Genomic DNA, 18,294 nt, shown 5'->3' on the forward strand with positions numbered 1-18,294 from the left:
AATGTAGATGTGATATTGAACAATATCAAGATTAGAAAGTTATCTACTGTAGCTGATAGGTTATCCACTTGTACTGTTGGAGCTCTACTGCTTGTAAATACAGACATGGTTGCTATTACAGCTATGCTTATACAGAATCCGCTTACTTTAGACATTCTGCTCACAAAAGAGGACAGAGTCTGTCGGATGTTGAAAATTCAACAATGTTGTACCTATAATACCAGATGAAAGTAAGGATTTACAGAAGTAATGACAAACAAAGTGAATTGAGGGAGTTGGCAGTCTCAGTTTTTGGAATTCAGTTAGAAAGGTATTTACAGCTAGATTCATCATTGTCCCGTTTTGCGAGTCCTTAATAGCGATTATTAAGGAATCGCTATTAAGGACTTGCAAAACGGGATTCATGTAGGAATCGCTAAATAAATTGCGATTCCTACACATTCCTTATTTGCGATTAGCAAATTGCTAATCGCAAAAAAGGAGTAACTCCCCATTCATTCCTATGGGCCCAAAGGCCCATAGGAATGAATGGGGAGTTATTCGTTATTTGCGATTAGCAATTTGCTAATCGCAAAAAAGGATGCGATTTCAAGGGTGTAGCACCCCTGAAATGTAAATTTAGACTTATGTTGCGCACACACATGTCCAAAGGACATGTGTGTGTGTAACATACAACTGAGAAAAATGCACAAAAGTGCATTTTTCTCAGTTTTCGCTATTTACCACGAAGTCAGACTTCGCGGTAAATAGCGGCAAAAAATAGCGAAATTGCAACTTTTTTAATGGTTCATGAATAGCATTTAAGAAATCTCAAATTGAAATTCCTTAAATGCGATCGCAATTTGAAAAATCACAATTTTTTGCGATTTTTCAAATTGCGAGTTCATGACCCATTGATGAATTCCAAATGCCATTTTTGCGGGTGCAAACAGCCGAATTCAGCTTTTCGCACCGTTTGCGCCCGCAAAATCGCTTGATGAATCTAGCCGTTAGTGCTATAGGTAGATGGTTTGCGAATTTGGGAAGTGTTATATTTCTTTCCATCTTGAAACTGCTTTTGATCATTGCTCTTTGTGCAGTGGTTGTGATTGTGGCAGTGAAGGTGCACAGGAGATATAAGGCAAAGAAAGGAATGTCTCGAAAAAAAGGAGTCATAGAGTTGGAGAATGGACAGAGGGATTATTATAATGAAAAGAAACATTTGGAGGAATTCAGATTAAAGGCAATTGCCATGATAAGGGTTTAGATTTGTTAATCCGATAAAATCCAAAAATAAGATTAAGAGATTATGTGATGGCTTGATATACCATCAGAGAGGAGATTGGAGCAGAGTAATTTTGATAACACCATAAGATACTGCATTATAATCATATGTAGTCAGGACTCAAATATATTCTGGGTGATTAATGTTACTAAGAGTAGATGGGGATTGCATATTTGAAGTACTCCACGTGAAAACTAATGAGATTTATTAAGGGTATGCCTAGAACTGTGTATAATGGAAATTCCTGCATTACTTATATAATAATATGTTAAAAAAAGCTAAAGTTTCGAATGTGTCTCATTGTGAAGCTGATGATATGAAATATATGCGGACTAAGGTTTAGACATTTATACATGTAACAAGAAACTATTCATATTGGTGTATTTTGAAATAACATCTTTTATGGCAGCTCATTAGTTAAGAAATTGCATTAGCTATGTGTTTAGTAATGTGCACATATTTGTAACCCTGTGCACTATCAAGTTAACAGGATTTTGTGACCTTAAGTATAGTTTCAGCTCAAGTTCACATTTCCAGTCTAACATTTGTTTGCATTTAACCTTCAATGTAGAATTTGTTTGCTCGCATTTTTGCTTCCACTGCAGGTGCGGACAAAACCTCTTAGTAAGATTGCAAGGTATAAGAAGATGGATTTTGGAAAGGAGAAACACGGTAACGAGCAAGGAGGCAGGTTGCCATAGAGGAGGAGACGAATGGCCAAGGACAGATTAAGTAGCATTTTATCGATGTAGGAAAGATGGTGCCAGTAACCAATTTGTGCCTGGATCTGTCTTGCCATGAGTTTCCTTCACTTTAATTTCACTTTATCTTGTTATTTTAGCTTGAAATGTTGTAATGGTGTCACAACAGGGAGCACTAACCAAAAATGCTCTGCACAATTCACCCTCCATACAACTCGTCAAACTAGCTAAAGGAACAACAGACGTTGTTCGCATGTTCCATGGAAGTTGTTCCATGGAAGTTGTTCCAATGGAAGATGCAAACATTAAAGTTAAGAAATGCAGCACGTGATACACAGAAACTTTGCCTTTCCTTATAGTTTCTTCTTGAATTTTCAGTTCACTCTCTCCTATCTATTGCTCTCAAATCCTTTCACTGTTCTTTTACTCTTTTTTATTCTTTCTTTTTATTATTTTATTTTGCACAGGTTCTTTATCTCTCTGCTTCTCTTTCTGTCACTTTCTCTAATTTCTAATGCTATTGTCATTTCTTTTTTCTTTTGCTAACTTCATTTCTTGCCGTCTTGTGCTTTATCTTCCATACTTCTATACGTCACATTAATAGAAGGTCATCAAAAGGTCACCAAAATCTTGAAGCACTTGCAAAACTGTTAGATCTGTCAAGTAGTTTATTGTCCCGAAACGGTCCTAGGATGCTTGTTTCCAGTCCAGGGAGGACCTGGCCTGGCAGTTCGGGCTGGACTGTTCCCATTGGGCGCAGGGTCAAGACTGATTTGCATATGGCTGGGTCTAAACTGGAATGGCATAGTGAGCCAAAAACCGATGGATTTAGGCCCAGATCTCTGTACTAGGGTGAATGTATACAGTGTAAACAAATTGGCAAATTATCGACATAAATCAGGAGAGAAAAGTAAGTAAGACACCAAACTAAGTAATTAAAAAAGTATAAAGTATCATTTAATTAGTCAACACATGTTCATATTTAAAAACAGTTAATAAAATACATAAATTATACACAATAAATCTGTTACAAAAACAACCAAATAATTCTAAACACAATATTTCCCTTAAAAAATTCCTGTAACATAACATATATTTGTGGCAAACAGATGGTGTTGTTCGACGCGCGTTTCGGCGTTGTTAGGAACGCCTTCTTCAGAAACCACAATATTATCTGAAAAACATATTAATGCAATGGAAAAGAGGGATCAGATTATTTTTAATTTACATAAAAAAGTGCATGTTTCGTCCATATATCAACAAAATTATCTAAATTTAAGAAGGTGTCTATTTCACTATAACTCCCTACTCATACAGCAGAATATTACTGTACAAGGAACAAACTACAAAAGTATTTTTTGAGCAGCACAAAAATCCCAAAGGAAAGGAAAGGAAATTAGGTAAGGAATTAAATGTATGGAGACATGGTATCTCTCAAAATGTCTGAAAGGTACCGCTGTATAAGCATTATTAATCTCTGTATATGATATCTCATTAAGGTTAGAGATGTATAAAGATGTTTGGACTATCCTAGACACACCATGGGTAGAAATTCCTCATGTAGATCATTTAGTTCACTTACCAACAGCAAGGAAAGTAGTAAATGAAGTGGATACTGCCTTTATCAGTCAGAGTCTTGAAGAAACAGTATAGGTTTCTATTAAGAACATATAAAAATGAAACTTAGTTTATATAAGTGTAAACAGAAAACACTGAAGCAGATATGATCATGATAGGGGTCATAGTTTGATTAATTATTGTATACTGGTGCAGGTAGAAGAAATATATCAGTGTTTGATTATGTACACCTGAGCAGATAAGTAGTTACATTTAAATACCTTATTTTGGTTCTCTAGTAACATGATGGATATTATTAAACATGGCAAGTAGGCTAAAGGGCAGGATATTCTGATAAATAGAGTATTATTTTATTTTCCCCCGTTAGGACATATTAAAAAGTATTTGTTTACTTCAAGTCCTATAAACTACCTAATAGCATAGCTCAGGATAAGGGAGGAAAGCTTACCGGAAATATATTCCTTCTCAATAAGAGTAAAGCAGTAATGTCCCTCTATTTCCAGGAACAAAGAATGGAGGCATTACAAGCCAGATAGACATATCCTCTATCTTACCTACACACAAAGAAGTCCTCCCCACTAAAGAAAGTAATTTCTGACGGTCTTTGGTAAGCTGTTTTTCTGTAATTTTCATTCAAATCAGACTAGATAGATCATAGACATGAGAGGATTAGGTGCTGATAGTTACATGCATCAGACTGGGGCGTTTTATCAATTTTGTCTCTCGAGATCATGAAACTGTGAGGCACAGGTAGTCAGGTACGCCCAACTTACTACCACCATTTTGTGCCTCATATCAAAAACCCTGCCTTTAGCTTTAACCAATCTGGGTACCTACCTGCACCAGTATACAATAATTGATCAAACTATGACCCCTATCATGATCATATCTGCTTCAGTGTTTTCTGTTTACACTTATATAAGCTAACTTATTCTCTGACTAAGTTTCATTTTTATATGTTCTTAATAGAAACCTATACTGTTTCTTCAAGACTCTGACTGATAAAGGCAGTATCCACTTCATTTACTACTTTCCTTGCTGTTGGTAAGTGAACTAAATGATCTACATGAGGAATTTCTACCCATGGTGTGTCTAGGATAGTCCAAACATCTTTATACATCTCTAACCTTAATGAGATATCATATACAGAGATTAATAATGCTTATACAGCGGTACCTTTCAGACATTTTGAGAGATACCATGTCTCCATACATTTAATTCCTTACCTAATTTCCTTTCCTTTCCTTTGGGATTTTTGTGCTGCTCAAAAAATACTTTTGTGGTTTGTTCCTTATACAGTAATATTCTGCTGTATGAGTAGGGAGTTATAGTGAAATAGACACCTTCTTAAATTTAGATAATTTTGTTGATATATGGACGAAACATGCACTTTTTTTAATGTAAATTAAAAATAATCTGATCCCTCTTTTCCATTGCATTAATATGTTTTTCAGATAATATTGTGGTTCCTGAAGAAGGCGTTCCTAACAACGCCGAAACGCGCGTCAAACAACACCATCTGTTTTCCACAAATATATGTTATGTTACAGGAATTTTTTAAGGGAAATATTGTGTTTAGAATTATTTGGTTGTTTTACTAACAGATTTATTGTGTATAATTTATGTATTTTATTAACTGTTTTTAAATATGAACATGTGTTGACTAATTAAATGATACTTTATACTTTTTTAATTACTTAGTTTGGTGTCTTACTTTCTTTTCTCTCCTGATTTATGTCGATAATTTGCCAATGTGTTTACACTGTTTATTTCCCTGTACCGTGAATTAAGTTTCTGAACAGGGGGTCCTTGTTATTTACATTGCTATTCCCACAGCTTGTCTGTGCAGGGCTTGACCTTGACGATTGTGTCTGAATTATATTGTACTATTTTTTGAGCAGCCATCTTTATCTCTAATTTTTCCTCCTTTTCTATCTTCAGCCATGGCAAACATGAAAACATTTGGTTTCACCGATGAAGAATTTGCCTCCTTAGTTGGCACTTCTGTTCCAACTAACAATACCAACATATCCACAAGGGGCAATGATGAAGGTAAAAAATTACTAGAACTTAAGAAAAAACTCATCCGTATGGAAGCTCACGGTGAGTTTATGTTAGCATATTTAAAAACAGGAGTTATTCCAAATGGCCTACGTGTGCGAAACGTGCCTGGTCTTTTTGTCCACCATAGACCCTTCCTAGAAAAATGGAGTTTCATAGCTAACAGATGTTCCCGCGATTTAATGATATTAATCGTTGCAACATCAAAAGAATTAGCATTGGACATCAAAAAAGAAATAGATGAATTAGAAGAGAAATTAAAACAACTGGCTGGAACAGACAAAGCCATTAAGAAAATAGAGGAATACAACAGAGAACTAGAATCATTTAGTAACTACTTAAATAAACGTAAAACAGACAAACTTAACAAGGATAAAAGATTCTATACAGAGGAAGTGGCCTATCCCTTCTTAAATAAGGATTTCTATCAGCAAAACCATTATACTGATGAGTCTAGGAATACACAACAGAGAGTTAACAACTTTACAGACTCATCAGACTCCGAAGGAGAAGGTTCAGTAGGATCCTACTATGAATCAGATGGAGGCTTTAATTCATACACTAACTCCAGACCTCAAAGGCGGCCTTTTTTATCGAACCGTGGGCCTCAACGGGGCCGCCCGAGAGTAAGGTTCCAAAATCAGAGACAATCCAGAGGGAATTTCCAGATGAACCAACACAGACATCAAGCCCAACATCATCAGCACCAACAGCAACAAGAACCCCAGTTCATAAGGGAGACACGAAACAGGCAATATTGGGGACAAGGAACATAATTCCTATCTTCAATTTATCGTCCAGCGAATTAGATCAGCCCAGTGAAGCTCTTTTATCCAAAGGTCTATCATTCGTACCACATTCATTTGTCAACATCTTTGAGCTTTACAGAGATGTCATTTCTTTTTTTAGAAAAATTAGATTGAGAAAATACTTTCAGGATAAGGATGACAACACCTATGATGTGACCCAACAAAAACAGAATGAGATTGCACTCGCGTCTTCTTTTACACCTGGGTTAGATCAACTAGGGCCAGAGGTGGCCACATTCGAATTGGTCGTTATGAAAAAACTTGAAAGTTCACTCAAATTTATTCCTAAACCAATATACAATCTGAGTAAGGATGAATCCCTGGCCCTAAAAAAGCTCTCTGATAATAAACATCTAGTGATTAAAGGAGCGGACAAGGGTGGAGACATTGTTGTCCTCAACTCTACTGACTATGAGCGCAACATGAATAATATGTTAAATGACAGCACTACTTATGCCAAGATTAATTTCAACCCTATTAACAATATAAAAAAGAAAATAAATACTCTAACCAACGAAGCCTTGTCCAATGGAGATATCAATCAAAAAGATTATGACTTTTTGAACCATCACAAAAATAAAACAGCCTGTATTTACGGTCTCCCGAAAATACACAAGAACTCGGAAGACCCCCCTTACAGACCCATAGTGTCCACCATAGGCACTCCAACAGAACCTCTTTCCAAGTTTGTGGATCATTTCCTCAGACCCTTTATCCCCAAAATTAAATCATATGTGAAAGATACCAGCCATATGATCAATATAGTGGAAGACCTTGATATTATGCCTGGTAGAGATATCTTAGTCACCCTTGACATTGAATCTTTATATAGCAATATCCCCCTAGACGAAGCCATCAGAGCTACTGACTGGTTCATAGATAAACATCACATTACGTGCCCAAAAAAATTCTTGATTGACTGTCTTTTCATTGTTCTTACAGAAAATGTGTTCCAGTTTGGTGAAGATCTATACCGCCAACTGAGGGGAGTCAGTATGATGGGCATCAGTGGCCCCTTCTGTAGCTAATATTTACATGTCCCGCTTTGAAGAACAGTTCATAGACAACGAGATAGCTCCCTTCTTCGAATCCATTTCCCATTGGTCCAGATATATAAACGACATCTTTTTTATCTGGACCAATGGGAAAGACTCCCTTTTGGAGTTTTTAGAATGGATTAATTTAACTGACAGCAATCTTAAGTTTACCGCACATTTTGATGAAAACCAAGTGGAATTTTTGGACTTGTTAATACGAGTCAATAACAGAAAACTAGAGGTTGACCTCTTTGTCAAAACTACGGCTCGTAATACATTACTACATTTCAGTAGCTTTCATCCCAAATGTCAACGGGAGAGCATTCCGTTCTCCCAATTCTTAAGAGTACGCAGAAATTGTTCAAACCTATCTTATTACGACAAGCAGGCAACAATAATGCGTAAGAAATTTCTGGAACGTGGTTACCCACATAGACTCATTAGAAACTCGTACAAATGTGCTCGTTTCTTCGATCGAGATGCCTTGTTAACCCCCAAGGAACGTCCAGCGAACACCCAATTAGTATGTGTAACCACCCACTCTACTTTGAATGATCGTATTAGACAAATTATTAATGCCAACTGGCATATCCTTAACTGTAACCCTACTTGTGAATCTACTTTGCCCAAACCACTATATGCCTACAAAAGGAACAGAAATTTAAAAGATAAAATCATTCATTCAAAATTCAATACCAGTAACACCAACTGTGTACAAAGATCATTGTTGACCAAACTACCAATTCGGGGTACGGTCCCGTGTTCTTCCTGTAAATCATGTGTGACAATCCTAGGTGGAGAAACACTGATCCACAATGGTTTTACAGCAAAAGCTATAGATCTATGGAACTGCAAAACGACCAATGTGGTCTACTTTATTAGTTGCCCCTGCGGCCTCGGATATGTGGGCGAAACCTGTAGATCTATCCAAACACGACTCACCGAACATAGATCGGCTATTAAAACAAAAAAGGTCAATGCCCCTCTTGTCAAACATTATATTGACAACAATCATAAGCCAGAAGACCTCAATTGGCGCGTTCTAGAAAAAATTAAAACTGCAGACAGTAATGGAGGCTGTGCCATCCGTAAAAAAGAGAAGTTTTTTGGATTTTTGTCCTGGATACTTACAAAAAGGGTCTTAATAGTGAAATACCCTGGGAAAACGCTCTGCAATAACTTCCCTGTTCCTCTTTTTTAACTCTAACACGCCAATACCCTTGAAATTCTGTACCTTCCACCTCCAGCCACTATAAGGTATCACTGTGCCGTAATATATAGGAGATTGTTCACCTTGGTATCTTTGAACATGAAATGTTAGATCTGTGTACAATTAATCAATTTTTTGATAGATTAACATAGGTCCATAGTCACTCAGCAACATCATAGGGTAAATTCTTTTATCCTTATATGTATCATGAATTTACTACATCTTGCCTTTTCACTGCGCCATGCTTTACAGGTTATAGTTACGAATAGCCCGGTCTAGGTAACTATACAGTGACATTGACTATTCCGCGCATTTAGATCCACGTGATCTGACACAGACTCTTATTATTTGCTGCCCTATGGAGACTGCCTAGTATTTACATCGGCTGCCATATTGAGACTGCCTAGCAATTGTTCATTACACAGTGGTTTTGACTATGCAATAGCTTGCCCGCCGATAGTGGTTTGCCTTGCATGCTATTTGGCCTGCGTGATTGTGCGGTGACATTTCTGCCCCACGTGGCCATGCTCGCGTTACCCGGCGCTGCTGTTTTCCTATTATCTGCCGCCCCTTGGAAGACTGTCAAGCACGCTCCTGACCATCTGCGACTAGCACGAACATGTCTCCACATATCATTGATGGGTAATAATGCCCATTCGGACGGCTAACTTGACACCCACGTGTTATTAGCGATCCTTCTTCCCCAGATTGAAGGATTTACCTTTAATGGGGCGTCACCATTTCTCAGACACGTCCTCCAAGTATCCATATGGGCCAATTCAAATAGACCTGGCCACGCATACATCGAGCTACTCTTTTCCTGCAACGGCTGCGGGACGCCAGCAGTCTGCACCAGCGTGGGTCTCGCAGGTTGCTTTTAACGGACACATCGGTACCGTTAAGGTAAGAATCGTGCAGCTTCAGTTATTTAGCAGACTTTTGTTGCCGAGCCTACATTATTAGTTGGTTTCCTTATTCTCTTCCTTGTTAGATACAGACACGACGGGATTCATTCCTTTTAATCTGACTGGAAGCGGCATTCTTTAACATTGTGAAAAAAAACACGAACCGCTTGGAAGTAATTAAGCGTCTTTTAGTTCCGGTAAGAAAACGCATCGACTGCCACATGGTTAGAACTGTCTGGGTTTCCATTAGAACATATTAATTTAACCATGGCGTCTTTCCTTGATGTGTTTGTTTTTTAGCCACGCCACAATTTTGAGACCATTCTCTCAATACCGGGCGCATTACGGATACAACATTTTTAACCTTGAAAACCGATATACTTTGTCACACCATTTGCGCTACGAGCCTTCAGTTATTAGATATTTCCGGTAAGCTTTCCTCCCTTATCCTGAGCTATGCTATTAGGTAGTTTATAGGACTTGAAGTAAACAAATACTTTTTAATATGTCCTAACGGGGGAAAATAAAATAATACTCTATTTATCAGAATATCTTGCCCTTTAGCCTACTTGCCATGTTTAATAATATCCATCATGTTACTAGAGAACCAAAATAAGGTATTTAAATGTAACTACTTATCTGCTCAGGTGTACATAATCAAACACTGATATATTCCTTCTCAATAAGAGTAAAGCAGTAATGTCCCTCTATTTCCAGGAACAAAGAATGGAGGCATTACAAGCCAGATAGACATATCCTCTATCTTACCTACACACAAAGAAGTCCTCCCCACTAAAGAAAGTAATTTCTGACGGTCTTTGGTAAGCTGTTTTTCTGTAATTTTCATTCAAATTAGACTAGATAGATCATAGACATGAGAGGATTAGGTACTGATAGTTACATGCATCAGACTGGGGCGTTTTATCAATTTTGTCTCTCGAGATCATGAAACTGTGAGGCACAGGTAGTCAGGTACGCCCAACTTACTACCACCATTTTGTGCCTCATATCAAAAACCCTGCCTTTAGCTTTAACCAATCTGGGTACCTACCTGCACCAGTATACAATAATTGATCAAACTATGACCCCTATCATGATCATATCTGCTTCAGTGTTTTCTGTTTACACTTATATAAGCTAACTTATTCTCTGACTAAGTTTCATTTTTATATGTTCTTAATAGAAACCTATACTGTTTCGTCAAGACTCTGACTTATAAAGGCAGTATCCACTTCATTTACTACTTTCCTTGCTGTTGGTAAGTGAACTAAATGATCTACATGAGGAATTTCTACCCATGGTGTGTCTAGGATAGTCCAAACATCTTTATACATCTCTAACCTTAATGAGATATCATATACAGAGATTAATAATGCTTATACAGCGGTACCTTTCAGACATTTTGAGAGATACCATGTCTCCATACATTTAATTCCTTACCTAATTTCCTTTCCTTTCCTTTGGGATTTTTGTGCTGCTCAAAAAATACTTTTGTAGTTTGTTCCTTATACAGTAATATTCTGCTGTATGAGTAGGGAGTTATAGTGAAATAGACACCTTCTTAAATTTAGATAATTTTGTTGATATATGGACGAAACATGCACTTTTTTTATGTAAATTAAAAATAATCTGATCCCTCTTTTCCATTGCATTAATATGTTTTTCAGATAATATTGTGGTTCCTGAAGAAGGCGTTCCTAACAACGCCGAAACGCGCGTCGAACAACACCATCTGTTTGCCACAAATATATGTTATGTTACAGGAATTTTTTAAGGGAAATATTGTGTTTAGAATTATTTGGTTGTTTTTGTAACAGATTTATTGTGTATAATTTATGTATTTTATTAACTGTTTTTAAATATGAACATGTGTTGACTAATTAAATGATACTTTATACTTTTTTAATTACTTAGTTTGGTGTCTTACTTACTTTTCTCTCCTGATTTATGTCGATAATTTGCCAATTTGTTTACACTGTTTATTTCCCTGTACCGTGAATTAAGTTTCTGAACAGGGGGTCCTTGTTATTTACATTGCTAGGGTGAATGTATGACATTGGTCTGCATTCTGTCCATCAGTTGTTCTTTTTACATTTGTCACCCCGAGTGGTACGGGTATGCCCAGCCGTGGGTCCCGTGCTCTCCATGCCATCGGAGTCAAGCTATCCTGGCTGATGAGGGCTGAAAGCCTGAAACCGGTCCTAGGATGCTTGTTTCCAGTCCAGGGAGGACCTGGCCTGGCAGTTCCAAACTTGAATGGCAAGTTGAGCAAAAAAGCGATGTATTTAGGCCCAGATCTCTGTACTGGGGTGAATGTATGACTTTGTTCTGCATTCTGTCCATCAATTGTCCTTTTTAGAATGGGGGAATGGCTGAAACATTATCTTGAGAACCTGGGATTGGTAGACATATGGAAAGTGAAGGGTATTAAAGCACATAAATTCACTTTCAACACCAGGATAAAGATTAGCCAATTAGAAAAGGAACTACAATGCCTAGGTAGGAGAGCGGAGAAAGTTAAAACTCCTCAGGAGACGGTCAAGATAGAAAAGGAAATAAATTATAAAAAGGAAGAACTGTCTAGCATTTTGGATTTTAAAACTAGGAGCAAGCTTGCACATATGAGTATGGGAAGGGTTGTGGCAAAATGCTAGCCTGCAAAATAAAAGCAGAACAAAACCAAAATAAGATCTCGTTTAGCCAAGGGGAAAATCAGACAGAGCCGGGCACAGAAGATTCGTAGATGGAGATCGCCTTCAATAAATTCTTCAAAGAGCTCTACTCAGAGGATACAGTGATTCAAGAGGAGCAAATAGATGGTTATCTCCAAAATGTATTAGTGCTATCTCTAACAGAAGAGCAGAAGTGTGAACTAAATGCTAAAATAACAACAGAAGAGGTAGTGAGTTCGATAAAAGAGTTAAACAAAGGCGAAAGCATCAGGCCCCGATGCAATACCCAATGAAATATACATGTCTTTCATGGACGAAGGGGCACCCCACCTGATGGAGGAAATTAATGCGGTCTTCTCAAGTGGACAAGATTTACCTACGTCCTGGGAAGAAGCAACTATAACTATACTATTAAAGCCAGGGAAAGATCCAAAGAGGTACGAATCATATAAGCCTATATCATTATTAAATAGTGATTATAAAATATATACCCACATACTGGCCAAGAGACTGGTAAGGGTTGCCGACCAACTAATACATAAAGATCAGAAAGGCTTTATTAGGGGTAGACAAATGTAAGAATTAACTCACGAATTGGTGGGGGCAATAGATGTGGCTGTCCAGGAAAGGATCCCCCTGTCTGTGATTATATTTGACGCAGCAAAGGCTTTCGACAGGATCAACTGGCCTTTTCTACACAAAGTAATTGAAACATGTAATTCAGGGAGTGCATTCTCAGGGGCAGTAAAATCTCTGTATAAAAATCCAACAGTTAGAGTTCTGGTCAACGGGGACCTTACAGAGAAGGTAACCATCAGAAGAGGCACTAGGCAGGGATGCCCACTCTCCCCACTTCTATTTAACCTATATATCGAGCCATTGGCTAATGCCCTTAGAGCTAATGATATGATAACTACTTTTAAGTTTAAGGGATGGGAGAAGAAAGTTTCCCACTACGCGGATGAGCTAATGGTCTTTACTGATAACCTGGCAGGCTCTCTCCCGATAATAACTGAGATACTGGAGCAATTTGGAAAAGTCTCAGGTTATCAAGTAAATCAACAAAAAAACTGAAATCATGGATTTTGGACTTGGCCCTTTAGGCAGGTTCACCCCTGAACTTTTTTGCCTTGAGCTATGACCTGATGTTAGTTGATTTGTGGCCTCTGCGTACTTTAGCACTGTGGCTCAGTGTAAAGTGCGTGCGCACTCTGAGTGCGTGTGGTGAGATTGGCCTGCCCTCCCATAGGAATGCATGGGGGATATGAGTGTCCATGGTAATTCCGGATGTGAGAGGAGTGCAGGGGCGAGTTTAGTATGTGCGAACTCGTGAGAATAAATGCTGCGCAATGGCATGCGCAGATTTATTGTGACTAGCGGAGAAGTGCCATTTTTAGAAGTTGGCATTTCTGTGTGCAGTGCCTGCCTGCCTGATGTGAATTGTATGTCTGGCTTGTGATTGATAGGGGCTGGCTGGTGTGCTTGGCTCCAAGAGCCAGGATGGGTCTGCCCGGTGGTGAATAGGGAGATCTGCATGTAGATGGGAGGGAATAGTTGCACCTGGGACCTGAATAGGGCTGTGCCTTCCCTCCACAATGCTGGTTCAACCTCCTGTGGTGCGTCTGATGTCCCTGGCCTGTCCTGTGAATAGAGAGGGGAGCTGAGCATAACAAAGTGCCCCTGAACCAGTTGTATCTGTTTCTCCCCTTGCCCTACAGTTGTATACAAAGGATTTAGTGATATACATATAGGGGCTGTGACCCCATGATGTTGTTCTGCTTTGGATCGTGATTGCTGCAGGGCGTGCTGCTGCTGGGGCCCAGGACGACTTGCCAGGAGAGCTGCCTCCCTGGGCCCAGCTATGCCCTGGAACCTTTTGCCTTTGTTTTCTTGCTTGCAGACTTCTGGGACATTTGGCTTGGTGCTCTTTACTCCTAGACTTTTGCTTTGACTAGCGCCTTGGGAGCGCTACATTTGATTTTCATGCCAGTAGGAGCGCTGGGGCTCCGCAGCGCTCAGCTGCCATCTTTTGCCCTAGAGGGAATCCCCAGTGTAGGGTTCCCCCGTCATGCCGTAATTGTGGGTGCCACCCCGCTTATCTCTATTTAAATACGGGAGCCTACCCCGCTTATTTAATTCATTTTATGTGCGGGTGCCCACCCCGCGACTTTGCCGACATCTTCAGTTCCGAGGGAGCCTACCCCTCATCTTCCCCCGAGATCACTGTCCGTGGCCCGCCTGGTTGTGGGCGAGGCCGCCGGACTGAAGGGGAAGTGATGCCAAAGAGAAGAGAGCCCCTGGTCCCAGGAGGGGGCCCGGGTGACGCGAGAAAGGCGGCAGAGGCCACCCACGGCAGTGTGGGGCTCCCCGGAATCTAGGGAATCCCAGCAAGAGAAGTACTGCCGCCGCCCAGAGGAGAACCCGCCAGAGGAGAGAAGCCTGGTGAGTGTAGAAGGGTTGGGGGGCTCCGGGCGTGTATCGTGGTGCCTGATTGAGGCACAGTGGTTCTGCCGTGCTCTAAGTCGCCCTGTCTTGCAGCGGGCCGCTCCAAAAGGGGGCACATTTGCTTCAAGAGCCCCGAGTGGCTCCAACAGTGATGGCATGTTAATTTTAAGAGCCAGATGACTCCAAGGTTGCCTAAGTATTTCCCAGAGCCTAGATGGCTCCAAACATTTGGCGATCATTCTTTGCCCAGGTCTAGAGGGGCCCATGCTTTATTAGGCATTTGACACCTCTAAATATGGTTTATGATTATGAGGTTGTTTTGCATATTATGGTTTGTGTTAGTGAGATTATGCTTCACTGTGTGATTTACGCCCCTAATGTGAGTTATACTTAGGTGGTTAGGGTCAAATGTATTTAGACTTGTGTGATACTGTGCATAATGTAGTTTATGTTACAGGCTGATGCTAAGTACAATGATTACCAGTGTTTACTGGTTGTACGTTTATGATCTAGTTTACTTTTACTAAGTTCACTTTCTGATGGTTCTGACAGTGGTCCATGTGGCCCTGTCAGGTGTATATAATCCCTTGTAAATATTGCCCAGTTCCAATTGGCACAGTGTACATTATGTGTTTACTACCCTAATGTGTTTTGAGAATACAAAGGCTATTTTTGATAAAACATTGTCTGGAGTTCCTTTTGTAGTGTGCCTGGGATGTTGTTGCTGTTGTGTACGTGCGCAAATGCTTTACATATTGCCTCCGGGATAGGCCTGACTGCTCATGCCAAGCTACCAAGGGGGTGGTTTCTGCCTGGCTTTGGCGCAAGCCTTATCCAACCAGAGATCCCATTTCTAACAATGGAGTGGAACTCACAGAATAATATTCCCTAGTAAAGGAGCAGATACAATATCTGGGTATACAGATTGTGGAAGTTATAGTCAAAATGGCCCATCTAACTTTAACAAGTACTATAATAAATCAGAAGGCTCTTGAACGTATGGGAAAGCCTCCCCTTATCTTTCATGGGACATTCTAATGTCGTGAAGATGTATATTCTCCTGAAATTCACATACATTTTGAATACCATACCGTTGGAATTCAGGAGAGGATGGTTTAACAAGCTACAGGGAGACCTAAGCTGCTTTGTATGGGCATCAAAAGGGGTCAGAATAGCCTATAAAAAGATCAGAAGGAAGAAGGAACATGGAGGAATCGCTAGTCCAGATTGTTATCAGTATTACAGAGCTTTTCATTTTAAGAACATTAGATCATTATTAAAAAAACTTCAGACTTATCCCATATATCTGCACCGGCTATGACCCGTTTGGAAGGTAGTTCTTTTTCTATATAAATTTGGACATCCCAATTTTTTTTTAAAGTGAAGCTGAAGAAACGATATCTGCCACCAGATTATGGTACCAAATCAGACGTTTGTTAAAAATTCCATACTGTAGTGACTATGCCCCAAACTGGCATAACAACGGAATGTTTGGAAGAAAGGGTATCAGCACCTCTGAGAGATGAAGGGATAACAAAATGGGACCAGCTAATAAAAGAAAATACAATAATAGGATGGAATCAGCTATCAATATTGACTAAAGGTACACTCTCTAAATGTAAGTATTGTCAACTTGTGAGCTGGATAAGGTCAATAGGGAAGGATGGATCAGGAAATAATGATATTGAGAGGAAATACAAGGGGGCACTGTAATAAAATAAGAAGTATTGAGTTGTTATTGGTCACTCATTTCAGCGGGAGAGGAGGATTTTGTCTTACCCATGAAGATCTGGGGGCAGGATCTGCAGAAGCTGGATATACACAAATTATGGCAAGTATGAATGTTTACATTTTGGTATATTTTTAAATCTGCACCTTTTAGAAAAATATAATTTGTTTATGATGGATAGAGCATATTGGATGCCGAAAAAGCTGTCAAAGTTGAACAAGCGAGAGGTGAAACATTGCCCTAAGTACGTAGAAGAAAGGGTAAATGATATCCACATGTTCCGGCAGTGCCCCCATCTGCAGGGATATTGGAACAATGTGGGTAAGACCCTCTCAGAAGTGCTGGGTTAAAATGTTGAGGTAAGCACACAATTAGCTATGTTCGGGGTAATATGGGAGGTCTTAAATTAAGTAAAATACAGAACAACTTACTTTTTGTATCAATTTTATTGGCTAGACAGGATATTTGTATTAAATGGATATGTCATATCCCGCCAACACAAGGTGAATGGTTAACATCGGTCCAAAGGGTCAATAAGTTAGATCAGGATGGGAGACAAAGTAAGAGAGCAGGGTTTTGGGATATATGGGAACACCATCACAAGTGACGGACGGAGGCACAGAAGGTGTTTGAGATAATCAAAAGTCCAATGATTAAGCATAACAGCAATGATACGTAAATGTGGGAACTGTGCTGGTGGCCCCAGAAATGAAGCCTCCTTACCTGAGAAGAGTGGGATGGGATGCTAAGGGGGCAATTCCCCAACTTATAATGCACCACAGGGTGTGTTTTCACATATGCCACCTTAGGCCCGCCCCCTCCCTTCACCACTGTGCAAACACGCCCCTGGCTCGTTGTAAGTTGGGGAATTAATTCCCCTTGAATACTGAGGGTCCCTGGGGCCTACTAGTTCACCAGGTACCTCCAGTTTGCGCCAGGGGGCTGCGTTGCAGAGAGTTGTTCAAAGGCCACGCCCCTTTTTACACCTCTCTGCAACGCAGCTCTGTGCCGCTTAATGAGGTACCTCATGGGCTAGTTGGACTCCAGGGACCCTCAGGATTCAAGGGGACTTAACCCCCCAAACTCAAAACGCACCATGGGGCGCGCTTGCATAGTGGTGAAGGGAGGTGGCGGGGCCTGAGGTGCCATGTGTGCAAACACACCCTGTGGCACGTTTAAAGTTCGGGAATTAATTCCCTTTCAATCCTGAGGGCCCCTGGAGGACAACTAGCCCACCAGGTGCTTCCAGTAAGCGCCACTGAGCTGCGTTGCAGAGAGGTGGTCTGGGTCATGCCCCTTTTTACACCTCTCTGCAACGCAGATCTGTGGCGCTTACTGGAGGTACCTGGTGGGCTAGTTTGACCCCAGGAACCCTCAGGATTCAAGGGGACTTAATCTCCCAACTTAAAACGGCCACAGGGCGTGTTTGCACACATGTCACCTCTGGCCCCCCTCCCTTCACCACTGTGCAACCGTGCCCTGTTGCGCGTTTCTAAAGGTAGTTCTAATCCTCCTGCCCTATTATGTACTAGGGCCTTACAGAGGAGGTCTTGTTAATCACAGGGTACCCCAATGCATAGTGTTCCCTAATGTATGCTTCTTTCTGTGCGTTTTTTCTTCTTTCTTCACATGTCTTACCTCTGTAGGCATAGTTAGAAACTAGCATTTAAAAAACCTTTTAAATTCACTGGATAAACCATAGGTTTCAGGCACGTTATAGTTAGAAATTAGCATTTGAAAAACCTTAGAAATTCACTGAAAAAACCATAGGTTTCAGGGGTGGTATAGTTAGATGGACATTTCACTCGTACAAAACCAGTGAAATTCCCCGTTATAGTTAGTTCAGCTAACTATAACTTGCGCCCCCGCAATGCACTGCTGAT

The sequence above is a fragment of the Lissotriton vulgaris genome, chromosome 5 (genome assembly GCF_964263255.1).
Source record: "Lissotriton vulgaris chromosome 5, aLisVul1.2, whole genome shotgun sequence".
Lineage (NCBI taxonomy): Eukaryota > Metazoa > Chordata > Amphibia > Caudata > Salamandridae > Lissotriton > Lissotriton vulgaris.